The sequence below is a fragment of the Cinclus cinclus genome, chromosome 5, assembly GCF_963662255.1.
Source record: "Cinclus cinclus chromosome 5, bCinCin1.1, whole genome shotgun sequence".
NCBI lineage: Eukaryota > Metazoa > Chordata > Aves > Passeriformes > Cinclidae > Cinclus > Cinclus cinclus.
Window position 1 is genome coordinate 69,121,306 of NC_085050.1, and position 22,042 is coordinate 69,143,347.

Sequence of the window (22,042 nt, forward strand, 5' to 3'; positions counted from 1 at the left end):
ATTTATTCTGTAAAGCAGTGTATCACACCAGAAAAGTTTAAGCTCTACTTAAGCAGTACACTACAAAAAGAACAGCTGATTTAAAAAAAAAAAATATCAGATACTACATATTTTCAAAACCTAAATTATTAGAAAAAATGGAGATAAAAGAAAGAAGAAAGATACTTGTATGAAGACCCTGAGCCTCTTAATTTTTAAACCAGGCAAGGAATATGAGTTGCAGAGCAGCAGAGGAGCTGCAGGGACAGAGCCAAGGTGTGCATTGCCATCTAGTGGGGTATGGTCCCTAGGGACAGGCACAGGAGTTTCACATTTCAGGGGGATGACTTGATTCTTTATAAATTGCACCGTCCCAAATTAGCTTATTTTCACTTTAACTCTACTTTAAGCTGCCATCTGGCTTAAAGGCTGTGGGTTTCCTTGTGCAAGAGTAAAACTACATCATATTTTGGCTGGATGTTGTAGGGCTGCTGTAGCACTGGAGAAGGAAACCTCAAGTCATTGCAAAGTCTGGCTGGCAGGGGTTTCACAGCAGTCACTAGACCCTGCCATGTAAGGGAGAGTTCACTGCTCTCATTAAAAGCAAGTGAAAGCAGGTTTCAGATGAAACACAGTATTTATTCATTTGGAGTCGTTTTCCACAGCATACCCTTAAAAAGTCCCAGCAGTGCATGCTTGAGAGGGCACTTGCTAGAATGCAAGTAGTATTTGGACTGGTTTATCTACCCTTCCCTTGGGCAGGCTCTCCAAAGACCAGGACAGCATCTTCTGGTTGCAGAGTATTCCAGAACACTCGATAAAAGTTGTTGTTTTTTTTTTTTTTCTAAGGTCCCATCTGGCTGATATTCCTGTCCTGTCCTGCACACTGAAACACAAGGGTGTGGTAAGAAAATGCCTCGGACAGCATTTGAACTTGCTGGGTTGGTAAGGAAATGTTAATTATGTCACTAACTGTGACTCCACTAGGTGGCATAGAAGTACTTTTTTTGGGATAAATTTAAACATTCATGCCCCTGCAGGAAAATTTCCTTATGGAAATCCAGCACGAGCCGCCTTTTCCATTACTTTGGAGACTCATCTCAAAATATGAATATTGTGTGACTTTTTGTATCGGGTATTAATAAAAACCCCTCAAAGTAAGAACCACTCAGTCAATCACTGGATTTGGGATTTTTATACAGGAGGGATCTTAAAAACTACTGTGATGGCTTTGCCCAAAGGGCAAAAAGCAGAAAATAAGATGCCAGGACGAAGCATCAGACAGAAATGAGGGAGCAAAGTGTGGAGTCCTGTCCCTTGACAGGGCAGGATGATGTGAATTTTCCTAGATGAGCTCCACCAATGCCTCATCCCAGCAATGGGAACCTTCCCTCAGCTCATTGCAGACACAGCAATGAAATGCACCAGTGGGGGCTCAGCCAAAGAACAGGAATGCTTTTATGGAGCTTCATGGGCACAATGCTAAGATTGCTCCTTTTTCCTATGCAGCTTAAAAAAAAAAAAAAAAAAAAAAAAAAAAAAAAAAAAAGTCCCTCTGCAGTGGAAATGTTTTCACGTTTTTTGAAAGTCCGGGGTTTTTTTCAAGTTTTTTCATTGATAAGCACTAATCTCAAAAACCAGATTCGTGGGGGTGTTTGGTTTAAAATGGAAAACCCTTCAGATTCTGTGCTCTGTGCAGAACAGGAATTTTGAGTTGGATGACAACAAGCTTCAGCCAGCTCTGTGCTCTAAGCTCTCAATCAAGTGACAGGCCATTCTAGACTTTGGGGTAGAGTTTCCTATGACAGACAAAGCACTCAATTAATTTTGTCATTTCCCTCTGCTCTTGAATTTCCCTGTCTCAGATTTGCCCATACCCAGATTTTCATGGTCTCTGCATCCCTGACACTTTCCTGTGGCTCCAGCTTTTGCTAAGTAGAGGTCATGGGTTCCAGCTGCCAAATGCCACACGAGGTTGCTAACTAGTAATTATTTCTGTTGGTTCTCACACTTTGGCAAAGCTACTTGGCAGGTCCTGGTAACCCAATCCTCCACTTGGTTTATTGCTGGGAGAGACTGGAAGCTGCCCACAGCGACCCTTGGTGTAAATATCACATATATTAAGTCCTACTGAAAGACTTGGACTGAAACCACTGACTTTTTCTTCATTTACACTTTTCTGCCCAAAAGATGTTTCAGCAAAGGAGTGAAAATTACAAACTTAGATAGGGATGTCTGTCATCTCAGTGGTTGCCTATGGTCATCTTCAAATAATGTTGCTATTTTAATTCCTGTGTTTGTGTATTGGATATTGAGCATTCCAAAGACTCACTTGAATCTGGACAGCTTATCTCCATAAAGTTGGGGTGCTTGTTTCTTAAAATGCTGCCTCTCCCTATTAAAACAAAAGTATATACTTCAGACAGACTTTTCTGCTCAGCCTGCATCTCCAAGGATTTTCCTGCTCTGTGATGTTGCAGAGTAATATTGCATGAGTTATCTCAGTTAAAGGAACTGAGCTGTGAGGTCTGATCTGAAGAGCTGAACCCCATAAAGTGAAGCATAGTTAGATGCTCAAACCCAAACTGTGGCTGCAGCATGGTTGGTATCTTTTGTGATTAAGAGACTTCTTACAATTATGGAAGAAATTATTCCTGTGAAACAGCTCTGAAGATGGAGAGAAATGCTTAATCTCCCGAGTGTGGGGTTTAGGTGCTCCTTTCCACTGTCCAGAAGGATTGATGCTTGCCCAAGAAACTCAGGCCAGCTCTGGTGCCCCACTTTAGCTGGGATCTGCAGCTGCAGTCCCTTCCTGCCTGTCTGGAAGTGATTTCTCCTCACTCAGTGCTGTATCCATCACTCACACGCACATGATGCTCATGGAGCAGGCTTGTCTTCTCCTTTATTATGTTGTTATGTGAGAGGTAAGCAGCTATGCATATCGCAGCACATTAAAACCAGTTCCAAGGAACACACGATCAACAACATTAGTGTTTTAATTAAGCAGCCACCTTTGGAAGTTTTATGGCACTCGTGTCCTTGTGCATGTGTTTGGGTATTTAGCAACACCTCTCTGTTATGTAATGTATCTTCTTTTGTAGGTGACATTTAAGAAATAACAAAATCATAAATATTAGAGTGACTTAAGATGGAAAAAATTTTCAGCTTGTTTCTTCAGCGTGGTCTGTCCTGTCTCATGCTCCTCAAACTTTACTGTATTTTACTTTTATGTCTGCTTTTTGCATCATATAGTTTCAGCTATTTCAGAGGCTACTTTTTCCCCAAATGAAAACCAGCAGCTGTCCGATGGCAAGCTCAGTGGTACATGCAAACTAAGAATGTTTCATTCAAATAAGAACACACTTTTTGGCTAAACTCTTTTTGGAGCCACTGAAAACATCCTGTTACAAACTGGGATACGAGGTGAAGCTGTGCCCCGGTGCAGAGCAGGAGGTGTCCTGCTGTCTTAGGAGGTGGTAGATCTGGGTCAGATCCTCCTGTTTGTGTTTTGCTGCTGGGGAAAAAGCTTTTCCCAAGTTCACTACAGCAGGAGTGCAATAGGGCAAACCCTTGACCCCATCCATAGCCATCCCATGAATTTGGGGGTGTTCAGGTACATCCCACAGGTGACAGGTGAGTGGCTTTTGCCTCCCTGAGGGCATTTCTTGGTGGCAGATTTAAGGCAGACTGGATGCCAGTGGGAGGTAGCTGATGGCAGGGCATCTAATTACAGGCTTTCCACTTTCCAGGGTAACCTGGTGTCACACATAAACCTGTCAAAATTCCTCACAGACAGAAAAGATGATGGTAAGTCAAGCTGACCCCTGTTTAGGGCTTGTAGGTAAATTTCTACTTTCCTTTCTCTGCTTTTGCTTGGCTGTAACCACCTTGAAATACATGTTTGGCAGAAAATTGTGCACTGCAGTAAATATCAACAGAGAAAATGGCATGTCAAGCAGGTTTCCAACATAAGGGAAATATTTCATGCTGTTCTGGTGGTGCCAATAACTCCCTGTATACAATAAGGCTAGAAAGCAGTTTTCAGCTCATGCCATGCTCTGATTCAAAACTGAGCATCTCAACTCCAAAAGACTGAAGGCTTCCTGGATTTATCTCCTTTGAAACAGCTTCATTTCTCCCTGGAATCAGATTGAGACACTAATGTAATCAACAGTTATTTAAGAAGGCAGGAGCAGGTAAGATCCCTCAGGTTTTTGAGACCTGCAGTGGAGGGTTGAGCCAGTGAGATGCCTGCCCAAGGACAGGAAACCATAAATAGGCTCCTGGGGGGAACTAGCATTAGGAATTAGGTTAAAGCAGCAACAATCAGAGATGGAAGCCTGAGAAAATATTGCAGTACAACAGTCCTGGATGGGGGGGTGGGGTTTCCCCATATCTATAAAAAGGACATTCCAGCTGGGCAGGTACCCCAAGATGATGCTAAATACCAGTCCCCTTGCCTAGTGGCCATGAACACACCCCCAGATGACATGTGCTGCTCAAATCTGGCTACCACACATCCAGACCAGGGCTGCAAAACTGGGAAAGCAGAGGGGGATGAAATTTTTCAGGGAAGCCTCTCACAGGCATATCTCAGTACTGATACTGGGATTTTTCTGATGGTCTCACAAGAGCAGCATAGAACTGACTGATGTGTTTTCTCCCAGAAGAGCACAGCTTTAAATGTAAACTAGGAATTCCTCATTCATTACAAAACTTGCTTCAGGACATGGGATACCATCGCCTCTGCGTAGGTGTGAGAATGGAAAGGGATCAGGAAGGAACTAGTGAAATGCAGGGGCTAAAAATAACTATATGGCTTTTCCCTCACCAGACTTTAAAGCTTTGCTGTCTCTTTGCCTTTTTTTCCAGGAGCAGGGAGAGTTCCAGCATAGCTGTTGATATTTAGCTATAGGCCTTACATGAGTCTTTCTAAATTTGTGTGTGCTAGCAATAAATAAAAAGGATGCAAATTTTATACTCGTGTGCCTTCCTGTGGTTTTCGATAGAGCACATATTCCTCACTGACTTTGGGAAATCCAATAAGAAGTTTCAAATGCTTGCATTAGTTACTCTGATAGGACAGCTTCTCACTTGGTATTATGTGATTGTGATACCTGATCTTGACCTAAAGCAAAAATAGGAATAATGAAAAAGAAAATATTCACTTTGCCACAGCATTAGAACCAAAATCAACCTCTTTGTGTGTCAGTTCCTCATTTTGAGAGGGAGCTGTGCTTGAACACTCACATCAACAATGCAGGGTGCATTCTGATACTGTCAAAAGGAATCTGATATTGCCTTTATCTAACATCTCTGTGATTTGTTTTAATCCCCAGGAAGTTGCTTAAATGATTTCCTCCCACCTTCATTAATTGGTCTCATACAGAACTTTTGAAGGAGAAATGAATGTGCTAAGTCCATGAATGACTTGAATTTATGGTGCAGGATTTGGGAAAATATCTTCAGTTGAAATAACGTTGAATGGTCCCATATCAAGCAAATTGATACAATGTGGTTTTAAAACAAAGTTTGTAAAAACTTGCTCTTTTCAACATGTTATATATCTTATATTCTGAGCAGAAGCTACCATTTATTATATTGCAGTACCTACTCAGGTACACAGAGTGGAGTAAGTAATTACTGAAAAAAAAAAAAGGTCAGTCAAGTTTCTATACATTACAAAATAGCTAGAATTTGGTTAATGGCAGTGTGGTGGCAACCACTTAATTTGTTTTGACACCATTCTGCAGGTGCTGAGGGTTCTTTTCTGGCAAAATGAAAACTCTTTGATGTTAAAAATGATGTTAAGACATTCAACTTTTACCCCCACCCCATTTTTGGTAATTTAATCATCCATTGAAGCAGATCATTTCATTGAAGGACTCCAGCCTGTTCACAGTGCCTTGGAGATTTTTCTTACTTAACACTTTGTTCTAATTTATTGGTTCTGCACTGTTTTTCATGTCTCTGTGGGTTTATAATCATAGTTAACTTCTGCATGGTATTAAAACTACCTGCGTGCTATGTTTTAGCCATTATGTAAGAAAACTGTCAAGGTAATGCAGAATGATGAGGTTCCCTCCCTCATACGGAGTTACAAACCAACACATCAAAATCTGCTCTGAAGTGCACTGGAAGGTGAAGATGAGCACTGGAGGATTTAGTCAAGATTTAATTCTTAAAGGTGTCAAAATCTGCTCCAAAGAACAGTAGTAAGTGGCCTTCTTTTGAGAAGACAAGCATCAGAGAGGATCGAGTCAAGATTTAATTCTTCAAAGTGGCACTGTTAGGTCCCCCCAGTTTTGACCTTTCAGACATAACTCTGAAATCACAGATTGCTCTCGTGGCTGGGGTGGGTTCTCTCTTAAATGTGGTCCCAAGCACGAGGGAGGACTGGGGTGTGCAGGTGGGTGCTGAGGAGCATCATGGTGACCTCTGGTTCACACAGCTCAGCCTCGCCTTCCCCTCTGCAAGTGATTTATGGGATCTGATTTGCTGCTGTCAGTTACCTCTGATTTGTGAACAAGCTGGAATGAGCCTCAGGGAGAGGGTGGGAAGAGGACAGAAGGATGCTTGAAAGGAAGGTTTCACAGCTCCCCCCTGCTCGGAGGGGCTGAACGTGTAATCTGCCACTGGAGTTCTGTAATTTCTGCCTTGCTTGGCCATCTGGGAAGAACTGCAAACTGATGACAGCATTGAAACAAGCACTTGAAGAGTTTTGGGGCTGTTGGTGCCTTTTTAACCACCTGCAGGTAGAAATCCTAAGGAAAGGGAGGGCATGAGGCAGGAGCAGTTTGTGTCTCTGGCAGAGCAGTGATTGAAACGTTATGAGAAGGGAGCTCTTCGGGCTAGAAACAATGCATGAGCCTTTCTTTTTAGACAAACTCGAAAATAAACTTGAAAATAGTTTCTTTTCTAGTTCATGGTAACTTATTTGAAGTTGGCAGGCTCTGCATTTGGATGGGCCATGTAAGCATAGCTCTATCAAGTTTCCTGCTCATTTCTCCATGGAACACCCTTGGGATGCCTCAAGGATTCCCAGGCACTTCTCCACATCTTTGCTCCTCTAAGCGTGAGCCTTGCCACCATCCCTTGCAGCATCCCAAAACCCTTCAGGCATCTGTGCCACACCCCCAGGAAGGTGTGGAGAATCCAGCTGATCCTCCTGTGCCTGTGGTGGAAAGTGTGGGTAGCTCCACACAGGGGAACCCTGGGCAAATTAAATCAGTAGTTGCAGCAGGATGTGAGGTTCTGGCATTTAATAAAGCCCCATTGGAGCTGGATACATGGCTGTGCCTCATTACTGAGGGGCCAAAGGGACGTGCTGAGTGATGTGCTATCTTTTTTATCATGTTAGTCCACATGAGACTTGGATAGAGCTATTTATTACCCATTCTGACTTCATAACTGAGGTTTCCAGCTCAAGCTGAGGGACAGGAGATGCCAAGTTTCTCTCTTGGTTTCTCCTTTTTCTTCCAACTTTGGATTGAAGAAACTGCTTATAACACTCATAAAAAGAGTATTACTCCTCAAAAATATACACCATGCTGGCAGTTGCTGTAAAACAGACCAAATTATTAGTTTTTCCTGGATTCAGGACTGGGAGGCCTGGACCATGTTAAAATGGAGATCTTTGCTGTCAATCTTGCAGGATAGCTACCAACATGTCAACATGCAATTTATTTTCTAATATGTCCTTGTAACTTGATGATAAGATTTTCTTTGCCTACAAAAATTTTGTAGAAGTCTTTTTCATACTCACCTCAGAGTATGATTTCTGACCTGAAACTCTGCAGAATCTCATCACAAAATTTTGAGGAAATTTGAAAAGAAAACTATGAAAGTAAATGTCAGTGCTACTGCTGCCGCCATGAGCTTTATTTATAGCAAGTGTGGCCAAATAATACAAATAAAAAAATACACTTTAGTTTAGCTACTGTTATTTGTGACTCAGGAAAGCTCTGGCAATTCCATGTGTGCAGGATTTGATGGAAAAGCTGGCACAACTGTGGCAAACATCTCACTGTACTTGGGTGAACAAAACCCCGCCTTACTGTAAGGCATTATCAGAGGTATGGTGTGTAAACAAGGGATCAAAGTCCACCCAGCATTCCCAGGCTGTGCAATAGGAAATGCCTGCTGTCTTCCATTTCAAATGAACTCCTCTAGACAAAAAAAAAAAAAAAAAAAAGTTGCAATTATCCAGGCAGCTCGAAGGAGATGAGTGAGCAGCTACTTTAGAAACAGTGCGGGTGTTAAGCATACACAGTTCAGGTGTTGCCTTCTGGCAGTTTTTGCGTGTTCTTTAATATTAATCTTTGTAATTTAATAGGCATAAATAGAGATCATAATTACCTTAAACAAAAATGCTTTTAAAGTTTCGTCTGGCACATTATTTTGTACTTTTTTTTTCCCCCTTCAGACTGCAAACCATCCAGGCAGGATGGGAAATACAATACTTGGTGCCTTATATTGGGCAGCAGTAAGTTTCCCTGCTGAGGTAATGGTCAAAATTTGGAGAACTTCCACAAAACTCAGTTATTTTGGTAATTTAGGGATAGCCAGAGTTCAGACTGTTTGGAAACCATTTCTGATAGTCAGTAGCATTTGTAAGTGTTTTATGGAGTGGTCCACTGGGATCTGGGGGAACTTAGGAGGTGTGCCTTAAAGCCAGCTTGCTAATTCATGAATAACCACCCGAGCAAATGGGAATGAGGGGAAACTTTCGCCTAAACCTGGAAGCACAACACCTCTACTCCACCTGATGCTGACTAGCCCAGGCTCCCTTTGGACAGACCATCCTGTCTTGAGGGTACTTTCCAAGACAATTTAAGACCCAGCCTCTCTCTTAAGGGAGTTAGGGTTTTCATGTGCTCCTGAAATCCTTTTTTTTTTTTTTTTCCTCTGCTGCTGCTGTTTCTAATAGCTGAGGACTGGGGTGTGTGGAGGAAGCTCCAGGAGGCATCACAAACTGAACAAAGCACCCCAAATGCGCCCAAGTCACTTTCTCCTTTCCTTTTCCTCCAGACAGTGATGGCAACTCTTCAGACGGAACAACTTGCATCCAAATTGTCCCTTCCCATTTTTCAGATTTTCTTTTCACCACAGTTTGGGGTTAATTTTTCCTCTTTCACTCCATTTGGGAGGAGGAAAATGCATCACAAACCTTGAAAGCCCAGGACAGGGTTGGTACTTCCCCCTCACCTTCCTGCATCTCTGCACTTTCCCTCCTCCTTAGATGTTTGGGGAGCAGCTCAGGCCAAAAGGAAGAAAGGAGAAGCGTGGGTTTAATTTGGCTTATTGTTTATGGTAGAATGCCTAATTTTAGGTGAATGGCCATTTGTTATATTACCTGATGTGTATTTTGATACTGTAATTTGAATTAGGGGAGTCCTCCAGTGCCAAGATTAGCATCATAAAACGAAATGAAATAAAATAAATAAAAAAGGGTTAAAAAAACAATAAGCCAGTCCAATTAAAATTGTGGCTGTCTGGAGCCATGGAAAAATGTAGCATAAACAGAGCTGCAAGATTTGCAGGGTGGAGCTGGCATTGGCAGCAAAGAGTGCAGGTATATACCTGTCTCCCTGATTTGGCCCAAACAACTGCCAGCGTGCTCTTTCTTGGGGATCAGAGAACAAAAGTGAGTCAAACACCGCTGAGCTGAGGAAGAAGCCAATTCCAAGAGATAAGTACCTGTTCAAACAGTCCCCCCTTTCCTGGAACATCTCTCACCTAAAGGACTCTCAGCTCCCGTGCTTATCGGTATTTTGTCCTGCTCTCTGGCAATTAGCGATCCACTTCACCCCTTGCAAGCTCACATCACTGCTGAGCCAAACTGACAAGATAAACTCGGTGCTTAAAATTCCATTTCCAGTAATAGAAATGTACCCCATCCTGTCATTTTTTTAAAACTTTTTTTTTCGAAGTTACACAAAATACCACCATATTAGATTAAGCCTAGAAGGCACAAATTTAAAGGGTGAAACCTGTGTTTCTGAACAGAATGACAGCCTCTTGTTTTCACACTGTAGAATTTTCTTTTGACTTTGGCACTCAGATTTCTTCTTCCTTTATAAGTTTTCTTTTTTCTTTCTTTGTCTGTTATTTTGTGTCATCAAGCCTTGAATTAGTAAATCACTTAAACATGTATTGTGCTGTAAGCTTATACTGGGGTTCTCTTGATATCAGTAGATATTTGGGTTTTGTTCAAGAGCTTCACTAAATCAAAATCTTTGTCATTCTGTCTTATTTTGGTGGGGTTTTGCACCTAGTTCAGTTCCTAGATTTCATGTCAGTACGGTTATGCCAAGTTTGCTCAATGGCAGTGATTTCTTCTGGGATACTTTCAGAAAACAAAAGCAAAAAGGAAATGATCCTCGGACAAGAAGAAATTCCATCGGCATTCAGATTCCTGGATGACGGCGCTGGCTCAGCTGGACACAAAGCTGATTTATAATGTGGTGAAGCACCCCAGGCTCTGAACTGTGTGAAAAGCAGCTGCTGTGAGATGTCCTTCCTGTCCTGTTGGGACGGCAGCAAGACAACTCTTTGCACAGAATTTGTTGTGTGCTGCTCCTTAACCAGATAGCAGAGCGCAGTGGTGTGTTTTGCATTAAACATGCCAAAATTAGCAAAGATCTGGGGATCTCCTGTGTCTGGAGCAGTGTTGAAGGCTTGTGGAGAGTGCAAACTGAGCCTTGACCACTTCTTGATAAATGCATGCTCCAGCAGAATTTTGGATCTAACTGAGTGACAGAGCATCATCAAAGCTCAGCATTTGTCACTCCCTTTCCAAAATGCCTTCCTCATGCTCCCCTTTATCATTCTTCTCTGCATTACCCTGAAAAAAATGAGTGCTTATAATAGAAAGACATAATTCTCTTTCTTCTCATTTGAATTCTCTGTACGAACCCAGTCAGCAAACACACAAACCCTCCTAGAAAAAGTCTTTCATGTAAGTAACACTGGAGTTGTTTTTTGTTTTTTTTTTTAAGAGGGCAGTCTGCCAGAGGGTGTCCAATATAAGCTTTTGTAGACAGCAGTTTTTCTACACAGAGCTGAGTTGACAGCTTTCCTCCTGGGATAATCACAATCTTCATTCTTCTGGGACAAAATTGCTTCTGACAGTATAAAACCCAGGACATCTTTGATGTAAAATCTGACTCGAACACATGAATGGTGAGACTACAGAGCCATCCCATTCAAGAGAAAATGTTAGTAGAGGAGGCAAGATCAGAGGTGCCAGCTGAATTAATCAAACTAGTAAAATGTGAGGAAGTATCAGTCCATAAAGCTGCCTAATAAATCCCATTGCACAGCTTTGGAAGGGAAGTGCCTTTGGACACTAAGTTGGGTGGCAGACTGGGGCTGGGCACCCTGTGTGCGTAGTCCTGCCCTGTTGGTATATGCCTGCTGCTGTACTGCATTAAATGTTCTGAACATGCATTTTTTCCAAAAGTCTGGATCTCTAGTGCTCGTTGACACGGGGTAATGTGCAGTGTTGGCTTGTTCTCCCTCCCTCTTCCTTTCTTCCCCTCCTTTGGGATGGGGAGCTGCTGTCTCAAATTGTGGGGGTGAACCTGGCAGGGTTGGCTCTGTTCCCTCAGCCTGACCTGGGGATGACAAAGGGGTGCACCATGTGCACTTAAAAATCAGCCAGTTTGAGTTTGCAAAGGTAATTATGTTGTTTTATTGTTTTGTGGGTTTGTTTTTTTTGGTTTTTTTTGTTTTGTTTTGTTTTTTTTTCCAAGGGAAGGATAGAATATCAAAATGAGCAGCCAATTTTCTGCAGTGGTAAAATCAACCAACACTGGCATGTTTTTCCTTAGATTTAAAAAAACACAGGAGGGGGTTGTTTTTTCAAAGCTCAGGATGTTTTGGGATAAACAAAGGTGCAGTTAAACAAAATACTAATTGTGGGATGTAGCCTAGGAATATCAATATCCTGTTAAGCCTGACTTTGAGCATCGTTTTCTTACAAAGACATGGAAATCGAGTGGAGTATTGAAAACCAGGATGGCAAAAGGAGCTGTTTCTGCTCCTGGAGACTTTAAGCAAGCAGAATGATGGAGCTGGGAGAGCAGGGAATGCTACACTAGCAGGACCCATGTGTCCAGACGGGAAGCGGTGGGTCAGCAGGTGGCACCAGCGCCCCATCCATCCATCCATCCATCCATCCATCCATCCATTCATGCATCCATCTCCCGGCACCACTGCTCTACAGCCCGCTGGGTTTGGAAAATATCCCTTTTGCTTTCCTTTTTAGCTCGTGTGGAGTGTCACCCAAATGCCAGACACTTTATCTGAGAACAAAACTCAAGGAACTGCTTCCAAATGGGGCCGTGTCCATACACCTGAAGTGAGGAACAGTAAGGTCTCTCCTTTCTGTGCCCCTTACAGCAAGAATGCAAGATCCTATAGCCTGCAAACTCCTAAAAAAAGTTTTAGATTTTTCATCTTGTTTTGTTGTCACATTTGCTTTTCCTAAGCGTTTCTGCAAGAGCCCTCTAGAAAGGAAATGGAGTTTAGCCTGGAGAGAGGAGACAAGAGAGGACCTCACATAAGAACCTGAAGGGAGGTGCCAAGGGGATGGACCAGGCTTTGCTCAGTGGTGCAGGGCAATAGGACAAGAGGCAAGGGGAAGACACTGATGCACAGAAAGTTCCACCTGAACATGAGGAAGAATTTTACTGAGCAGTGACTTAGTGCTGGAACAGATTGCCCAGAGAGCAGAGAAGGTCTTCTTTCCCTGAAGACACCTGGACAGAATCCTGAGTAACATGCTCCAGGGGCTTTGCTTGGGCAGCAAGTTGGACTAGATGACCTCCTAACCAGATCAGTCTGTGAGATGGAGGAAAAGCCAGAGAGGGAGAAGCCCGCAGAATCAGCACAGACTGACCAGGCACCCATAGATTTCCTTATGCATGCCAATATTTCTGCAGCAGGTCTCAAAGTCCCGCTCATTTGCCTGTGAATCATCCACTCCTCAAGCTCATTCAGCGCCTCAGTCCCTTCTTTCCTCTTCGGTCTTCTGCTCTCTCCACTCAGCAAGCACAAAGCAGGCCCTGTCTCTGTGGTCCAGCCCAGCATCTGAGCACGCAAGTAATTCCATCCCCATTCAGCAGAACTCTTAGCCACATGCTTACCTTTAATTATGTACTTAAACCAAAGACGTGTGAACTTGTGCTCTGGTCTCATGCTGGACAGCACAGAACTTAATGAGACGCTTAAAATTAAATAAGTACTCGGTTATTTCCTGGATCAGGACCTACCTAAATAGAAGATTACCCCACCTGATATTTAAAATTAGATTATGTTTAATTTGGAAGTCAGGGCACTTCCTTAAAGTCACATTGATTTGCCATAAACAGTTCTTGGAGGCAATGCCCCTGGGGTCTAATCCAGGCCCCTTTCATCAGGCTCTGGTTGAGGTCAGTGGATTTACATTCAGTCCTGGGTCCCTGCAGAGGACAGGGAAGGAATGAAGGGGACAGCTGAGATCACACCCTGTCAATTTATCCCCCTGGGTGACACTGGTGAGAGCCCTGGATGAAGGCTCAGCAGCCCCTTTTCCCAGAGCTGGGACAAGACTGTGGGCTGGGAGCCAGGGTGCTGCAGACCATGCACACCCCCATCTCCCCTCTTTCACCCCTATAGCCCAAATAAAGTCATGGAGCTCAGAAGATGACTTAAAATATGTCCATTTTGCCCCTGCAGACAATATGTGGGACTGCTGCGTAATGCTTTTGCTGTTGGGATGAGGCAGGGCTAACTTATTGCCCACAAACTTAAAAACAGGATGGTGACTCCATCACCACACAGCTTTTGAAGAGCTTTTAGCTCTGGTTTCTTTAAAGAGGTGAAATGGATAAATCAACAAATAAACTTAATTAGAACAGGGTAATAAATTTGTACAGATTTACATGCCTCTGGATAGTAATTGATCTTCTCACATCTGTGGGGGAAAAAAAGAAAGAAAAATATGAGTTTGTTTTGTACATAAGTATCTGAACGGGATACTGGAACCATCTTAAAACACACTTCAGTGCAGCTAAGAGAGGAATTCACACATAATCCTGTGTCCAGATGTTAGGGTTTTCTTCTTCACACAAGACATCTATCATCAGAAAGGGGAAGCTGTCTCATTTAATTTGCATTCCAGGTTACTAAGGAATTCTGTAGTTTGTTGCAGTAAGCCTGGGTAGTGTTTTGCTTAGCTACAGAAGCCAGAGGCAGATTGTATAATTTCCATTTCCTGATTATATGACAATCATAAGTGAAAGGGGAAAGCTTGGACTGTTTACTTCTGGATGTGGAGTTTAAAGGGCTGCTTGCAAAATTAAGGCTGTGAAGAGAGAGGGTTCCCTAAAACCAGCTTGCTCGCACCTCCTGTCCTGCTATTATCCTGAAGAACCCTTTCATTTAAATCTCCAGTTTGTCATATAACAAGTTTGAAACTCTGTAGCTTTATTTTATTAACATGAAAATGTTTGTGGTGTATTTTAGATTGCAGCTGGTGCCTAATGCACTTTGGTTATCTTCACCTTGCAGCTCTGATACACTAGAGTAGAGCAGAAGCTTTGCTCTGGGCATAATCCCTGGAATGTCTTGGAAATAAATCTCCTGGGATCTCTCTTGTGACAGATCTGGTGCGCTCTCTGATATTTGTAGCAGTGCCAGCTACACAACACCCTCTTCCTTGCCTTTTCCCCCGTGGTCCAGTCTCTATTTTTCCAGCCTTTTTTCAGCTTTGGCTCTCCTTTCCTCTTATCCATTTCCAGGGGTCTTGCAAAATCCAGACTGTGGCTGGCAGCACCCAGGGTGAGGCATGGGGGGAGAGAGGGCTGAGCTGGATGGCCACGTCCAAACAACCCACAGCTCTGAAAATGCTTCATGCAGGGGCTGGATCCAAACGTCATGTCTCAGGCCCATGTCCATAAAGAACAAGAGAGAGGAATTAAACACCCTCTTCCTTTAGCTGATCAAGATATGATGATATTTCGTAATCATAACAAAGAGGGAGCAGTGGGGCCAAGCTACGCCTTGGCTGCTCTTTATCCCTGTGAGTAGTACAGAAGGACAACGCTCAGATGGGATGAGCACATCCTAGGCTGTAAGGCAAGTGCAGCTGATCCCTCCTGAGAGGAGCTGCTGGCAGCTGGAGGCTGCATGCTGTTTACCATGGAGCTGCACCAGCTCCAGGAGAGAGCAGAGGGTCCTCCTGCTGCTCAGCATCCCTCAGCAGCACAGCAGAGGACAGCAGTCCTGCTCTCCTCGTGCTCCCTTTTCCACAGAGTTGATCTGTGAGCGTTGGCTTTTGGGGTGTGCCAGAGGGAGCTGCAGGAGGTGAGTGCAATGGGGCACCCCAGCAGGCAACTCCCAGAAGGTTCCAGCAACAGGGTTGTCCCACCAGGCATGGCAGTGGGAAGAGACATTGTCACAGAGCCTGCCCAAGCCAGTCCTGGCTCGTGCTTGGCTTCTCACACTCCTGCTCCCACTGCAGCTCTGCTGGTGATGCTCCTGTGTTGGTGCTGGCACCTTCCCTTCCCTTCCCTTCCCTTCCCTTCCCTTCCCTTCCCTTCCCTTCCCTTCCCTTCCCTTCCCTTCCCTTCCCTTCCCTTCCCTTCCCTTCCCTTCCCTTCCCTTCCCTTCCCTTCCCTTCCCTTCCCTTCCCTTCCCTTCCCTTCCCTTCCCTTCCCTTCCCTTCCCTTCCCTTCCCTTCCCTTCCCTTCCCTTCCCTTCCTTTCCCTTCCCTTCCCGTGTTTCCATTGTGACTCCTGTGCTGTGTATAGAAGAAGGTTCTGTTTCTTGTTCTTTTGCAATACTAGTAGCACTCGGTTTAAATTTAATTTTCTTCTTTTCAACAAGCATTTTTTTGGCAGTGCCTTCTTTGCCCTTCAGCTGTTTTAAATGTTTATTTCTCATTTTGCACATGTTTGACAAAGACAGCACTTACACAATTCCTCTCTGAATAATTCCCTTTCTCCCTGGAGCCAATAAAGTGAAGAGATTATAAAATGAGACACTGCACTCCTGTGTTAGGCAGTGAGGCTGCCCATCTTGTTTCTCTGCTCTAGAAGGCAGTGCTGGGATGTGAAAACTCAAACCCTGTGTACTGCTCCAGCTCCTCCCAAACATTCTTCCTGCAAGCCACCATTTTTCCAGAGGTACAAACTCAGCTTTGGGGGGTGGGGGGAGGAAGAAGCACTCAACCTGAACTGTCATTTTAAAGTCCATACTCAGCTTTCTTCCTGTTCTCTAGGGCCTTGGGATGTGATTAAATAGTGTGTGCCCAGCAAAACTGGGGCACCTCCTGAGGCAGTCACACTTCCCAGCATCATGAGGAGGGTGGGCATTAATGATAATTAATGGGCAATAATATGGGCAATAATACTGATCAGTGAGACAAATTGCCTCAAGACTTTGTTGCTTTCAGACAGCACAAACTGCTTTGCACATAGGCAAATTGAGAAAAGTCCCCAGCGACTAAATGACCAAGTATTTTCTTAAAGTCCTGCATTATTTATGTTTGGTCCACTGATTTCACAAAGAAAGTGGTCTGGATTTCAAAAAACCCCCTGTACAGTAAAAGGGGTTTTAACAGTGAAAATCTGTGTCAGTATTTAGGGTAAAATAATCTCACAATTTGCTCTAATCTTAACCCAAGATTAAAAGTGATCTAGGAGGAGAAAATGGTAAACCAATGGGATGGTTTGGAATAGATTTAATTTGCTCAAATTCTTTGTAAATTTGACAAAATTTTTCCCATTTAGAATTTTAGCCTGAGCCAATAGCTCACACTACAATATACAAATACTGCTTTTTTCCCATCTGCAATTTGAATTGGATGCATCCACCATTTGACTATTTTAATTTCTTTGGAGGGGAAAATCTTGTCACCGGGCCTGAATACTTGAAAATTGCAGCTGCCTTGTTTGCCACATTACAAATATAGGCTGAATTCCCATACTGGCAAAACTCTCCTGAATTTCACCAGGCACAGGTTTTCCCTCATGGGTTACTTTGGTTCTTCCACCATCTATTTGGCTAATTGCTATAATGAGATTTGCAAAGGGCAAGCTTGAAAGTCAACTGTAAAGTCTGAAGTGAGCTATTGCCTCAAATTCACTTTCCATGAGCATTCTTACAGAGAAGGCTGGAGTGCTGAAATGTACAGGGAAAATGAACAAAACAGACCTGCAAACATCATTAAGTCCAAACTCAGTTTAGGGATCAGATTCCCTTTGCAAAGAAGGTTCTGTTTCTTTCAATATTATTTCAGCTCTGCGAATTTCATACCTCAAAACTGCCCATGAAATAAGAAAAAAAATAAAAATCAAAAACAGAGAAATAGGAAAATGTATGGGTGATGTGACAGAGTTTGCTCCACACATGTGAGAGCTGGACAGAGATGGGCAGCACCCCTCAAGCTCTCCCCTCTCCCTGTGCCTGTTCTCCTCCATGCCCTGCATCCATGGGCACTGCACACCCTGCTCAGCTCCTGGCTCCTTGGGGGCATTCTGGTGCTGTGTCTGTAGCTGCATAGAATCTAGTAATGATGATTTTTGCAAACCAAACTGAACACACATTGTTTTTTAGGGCAGATATTCAGGGTATCATCTGCTTCTCTTGCTTCAAAGCACTTTGACACTGGCTCCCTTCTCTTACCCCACTCTTTTCCCAATTTTTTTCCAGTATTGTTTAGATTGGGCATTGGGATTCCTCCTTCAAAATCTGTGGAAATGTTGTGAAAAATTAAATGTTGGTAATATGTGGCTGGGCTTCTGGGGACAGCCTTCAGATGGTGAAAATAAACTCTGCAGTAACATCTAAGAAGAGCAAGTAGGAAATGTTGCTGATAAATCAGTTGGACAAACCATGTGGTAGGAAACACTCCCACCCTGGCATGCACTCAGGCTATGAAAACATCTGATTATTTGTATAAGCAAAATATTTCCTGATGGTGTAGTATTCACCTTTTTTATATCCAGACTTTCCTCTTCCTCTGCAAAATGTGTAAGAAAAATAATGCCTTATGCCCACTCAATTCCAGTAATTTTTGACCTATGTATAATTTAGGTAGACTTATGTTTTATTGTCCATCACAAATATCAGCTCAGACAATATTCCTAGTGAAAAGTGAAAAGACTCTGTTTTGAAAGTCCACAGGTTTCTTCTTCACCTGAAACAAGTGATGAGCTAGACAGGGACTTGCACAGAAACATTGTCCAAGAAGACTTTGCCACCAAAGAGTTTAATATGAAATTATTGTGCTATCTATGCACAGTTTCTGCACTTCTGAAAGCAAATCATGCATTTGTGTAAGAAATTGCAGCTGAAAAATAAGTGCTGTGTGAATTCAGCTTCCTCAGTCTCATTTGTCAGAAAATCTTACAGTTGTGAAAGTGTAGGATTCCTGACACTTGTAATTTTCTCTTGGCAATTTTCTGCAGCTGTTCATAGTAAACTGTCCTGAAACCATTGCTTCTTTTAAGTTTAATAAGGCTGGTGAGCAGCCCTGTTTTCTTTGCATTTGCACACTACCCAACCAGCTATGTTCTTCACTATTACATGGATTTTCCATCTGCCCTCAGAAGTCTTAGTAATGTTAGGTTATGGTTTTCATATTCTTCTTTTTTTCTTTTTTTTTTTTAACAAGCCATTCTTCTGTGTAGGCATGGCAGGTGCAAGATGGTTATTCAATTGAAATTCTAGAATATATATATATATATATATATATATTCTTAATTTTTAAGTTCTCCATCATTCTTTTTCCACTGCCTCACTGTAGCTCTGTAATTTATTTTCCTGTCAGGTCCATTGCTACCTTGGTCTTCCAGAAGTGACATTTGCTCCTGACTCTCTTATGCGCAGCTATCAACATTATTAAATAGAGCACCCCATGTTGTCTTATCTGGTTGTAGGTGCTGGAATAGCTCTGTGGTGTTTATTCAGGGGTACAATGAATTGTTTTTGCAATCATGCTTGGCAAAGAGAAAATCAGGAAAGGGTGCCTACATCAGAATGAGTCTGTCAGGCTCATTTTCTCCTTGGTCTTAATGCTGGATTTATTTTGTCAGCTTTTCAAGGAAGTGGAACATACAGATGTTTGATAGTTGGCTGGAAACAAAATCATTTACATTCCTGAGGTGAAAAGAATATCAAACAATGTCTGCTTCGTTTCTTACCTTCTTACCCAGGTTGACCAAACCTGGCTCTAATCAGGGAACCATGGTACCCTGACAGAGCTGCCTAAGGCTTGATTTGAAGGCTAAAGGAGAGCCTGGTTATTTAATTGGAATAAAATATCATAGCTCTGTGGCACTAAATAGCTCTGATTTTGAATAGACAGTAGAGCTGAGCAGGAGTCACTGTGTTTACAGCAGGACACTTGCTGGACAGATGGGGCTTCTGGGTTTGTGCTGGGCCTCTGCAAAATCCTGTGGCTTGTAGGCACAGCTGAGCTGCCATTCTGTGCATCCCAAATAAAGTATTCAGTATTTCTTTGCTTATTTATAACCTGAGTTATGTGTCAGGATATGAAAGTGGAGCTGGTTCCCAGGCAGAAATGGTCCTGAGGGAGGTAGGAAAGTGAAGAAGAAGGAAGGAGGTCTGGCTGAAGGTTGAGCTCCTTCAAACTGGTAGTGAAATGCTCAATCCCATTAATGCCTGCTCATAGTTTTAAAATCAAATATTTCAATGTTTGCATCCCACTCCAGGGCCAAGTTGTATGTTGAAATTGATAATAGTAAATCATAACATTAGGGAAAATATCCTGTTTCATACATACTTCTCTTTAATAGCATATGATTAGGAACCAAATAGGAAAAAAAATATCAGATTTCCTATCCCTTATCTGCAAAGGTCTTCACTCAGTTAAAATGGCCAACATTTCCATATGGACTCCAGCTGTTGAATGCATAACTGAAATAGAGATATAGGGCATAAATAACCAGCAAGATTGTTTTCTAAAATACAGACCATTAATATCTAAAATTGGTTGTGGGATAAACCCTGCAGAGAGAAAAGGGGGAAAAAACATAGGAAGTTTTAAAACCAGATAAAACAGATTTAAGTAACAGGTTCTCCTAATATCTGTCAGCTAGTGATTTTCCAGATAGGTGATGCCTCAGGGGTTTCCATGGAGCAGAGAGAGCTCCCTGCTGCTGTGCCTTCTACAGCATGATGGTGAACACACTGCATACCAAAAAATAGAGCAAACTGAGAGTCTGAGCCTGCACCACTCTCCCAAAGCCTTGCTCAGAGAGCTCAGAAGTTTGAAACATGCTGTTCAGAAATTCTGATCGAGCAGGGGCACGGAGGCTTTGTCAGGAATGTTTGACCATATCCTTTTGTGAAACCTAAATATTTTCCAGATTCAGAGACTCCTGCCCTCAGAATAGGACAACTAAGTAAATTTTTAACCAGTAACTCTTTCCATCATTAGCCATGCAACCACAGTTCCAACTGGAATTAGAAGAATGTATGGAGATGCACTGATTTTATCAATATTTTATTCTAATCCCTTTTCAGTTAGAGAGCCCACCTATTGCTACGTTTTATCATTGCAGGTTTACTGATGAATGGTGCAAAATCTTTTCATTTAAAGCTCTGTCATGATTCTTCTAAGGCTATACCATCACAGATATATTATACCTTTCCAGTAGGTATTATACCTTTCCAGCAACTTATAAAGCAATAAACCAGATTTCTCTCTCAGAGCTGATAAATGGAAAAATTCATCCTTTCTTCTGTCCTTTTTAAAAATTAAATATCTCAAATTAGCTTCATTCTTTCCCAACTGTAAGCACAGTTGACTTTTTCCAGAAAAGTTGTTATTTAATGTTTTAGCTGCCATTTTTGCCATTTTATTAAAGTGAAAGACTGGTTCTACTCCCTATGCTGTCACTGATACTTGATCTGTAACCATTTCATGAAGAACTCGGGATCTGCAAAGAGCAGAAACATTTGTTTAGAAGGAAATGGAAAATGTAGTATTTCTTAGTGCAAAACAAGGTGGTTTTCAAATGACAAATTACTTTAGGCAAGAGTGGTTTTGCTGTAGAAGAGAAGATATTTACTGTAGTGAGATAGAGTTGCATTTCCAAGGTCAGTATTTTCCCTTGTGCTCTGGGCAGAACTTGAAGTAATCTTTGGTGCACCCACTGTAACTTAAATTTTGGAAGAAGCACAGTCATGAAAAGGCATGTTTCTGCAGCCTGGCATGCATGTCTGAAGCTCTTTTAGCAATACTAAGGGTTTGAGGTGAGTGTCAGGTTTGGTTTAGGCCTTTCAATCTTCAGTTAAGGAACTCCCCACTCTTTGTTTCAGGTTAGCCTGGCCTTATTAATTTACTAATTTGGTCACTTGCTTGGAAACAAAATCAATGCTTTTAAGGAACCAGCTGACACATACAAATGTCAAGTGCCAAAAAGTAGATTTCTCACTGCTTTAAGGGCATACATCTCAGTTGGAAGAAGGGATGTGTGCATCTTGGCTTTACGATGTCTTCTCCTGGGCACATTTTGATGCATAAGAAATCAACATTACTTCCTAACTGGTAGATCCATGCCATGGCTATCTTTAAGAAATTGCCTCTCTGGTCTGGCCAAAGAAGAAGGTCAGCTAGGCAGATGGAAAGCTGTGGGAGCCATGGATGAGAGGCCAAAAGTTGCTTATCCTTGCTGGATATAGGAGCATCGCATGGACAAACCTGAGGAACCTTCACCACCAGCAGACCAAGAAAGGCTGCTCTGTTTTGCTCCCAGAGAAGACTGAAGGGGGTATAACAAGCTGAATTCTGGCACATTTTGAGCAAGGCCTTTTCACCCTGATGAGTAATTAAGAGAATATGCAAAAATACATTTTCCTGCCTGAGATTAAGGGCTCAGACTTCCCTGGACAGGCTATCAGCCTGAGTCCTTCCCACAAAACCACAAACCCAGTCATGTCTAACCAATGCTGGTGCCATCCATCCCTTCAGCAGTGAGACTCCTCAGGTTTGGGACCGGCTTTGATTGCAAAATAGTCACAGCCTTTTTCCCTGAGAAAGCTCTCT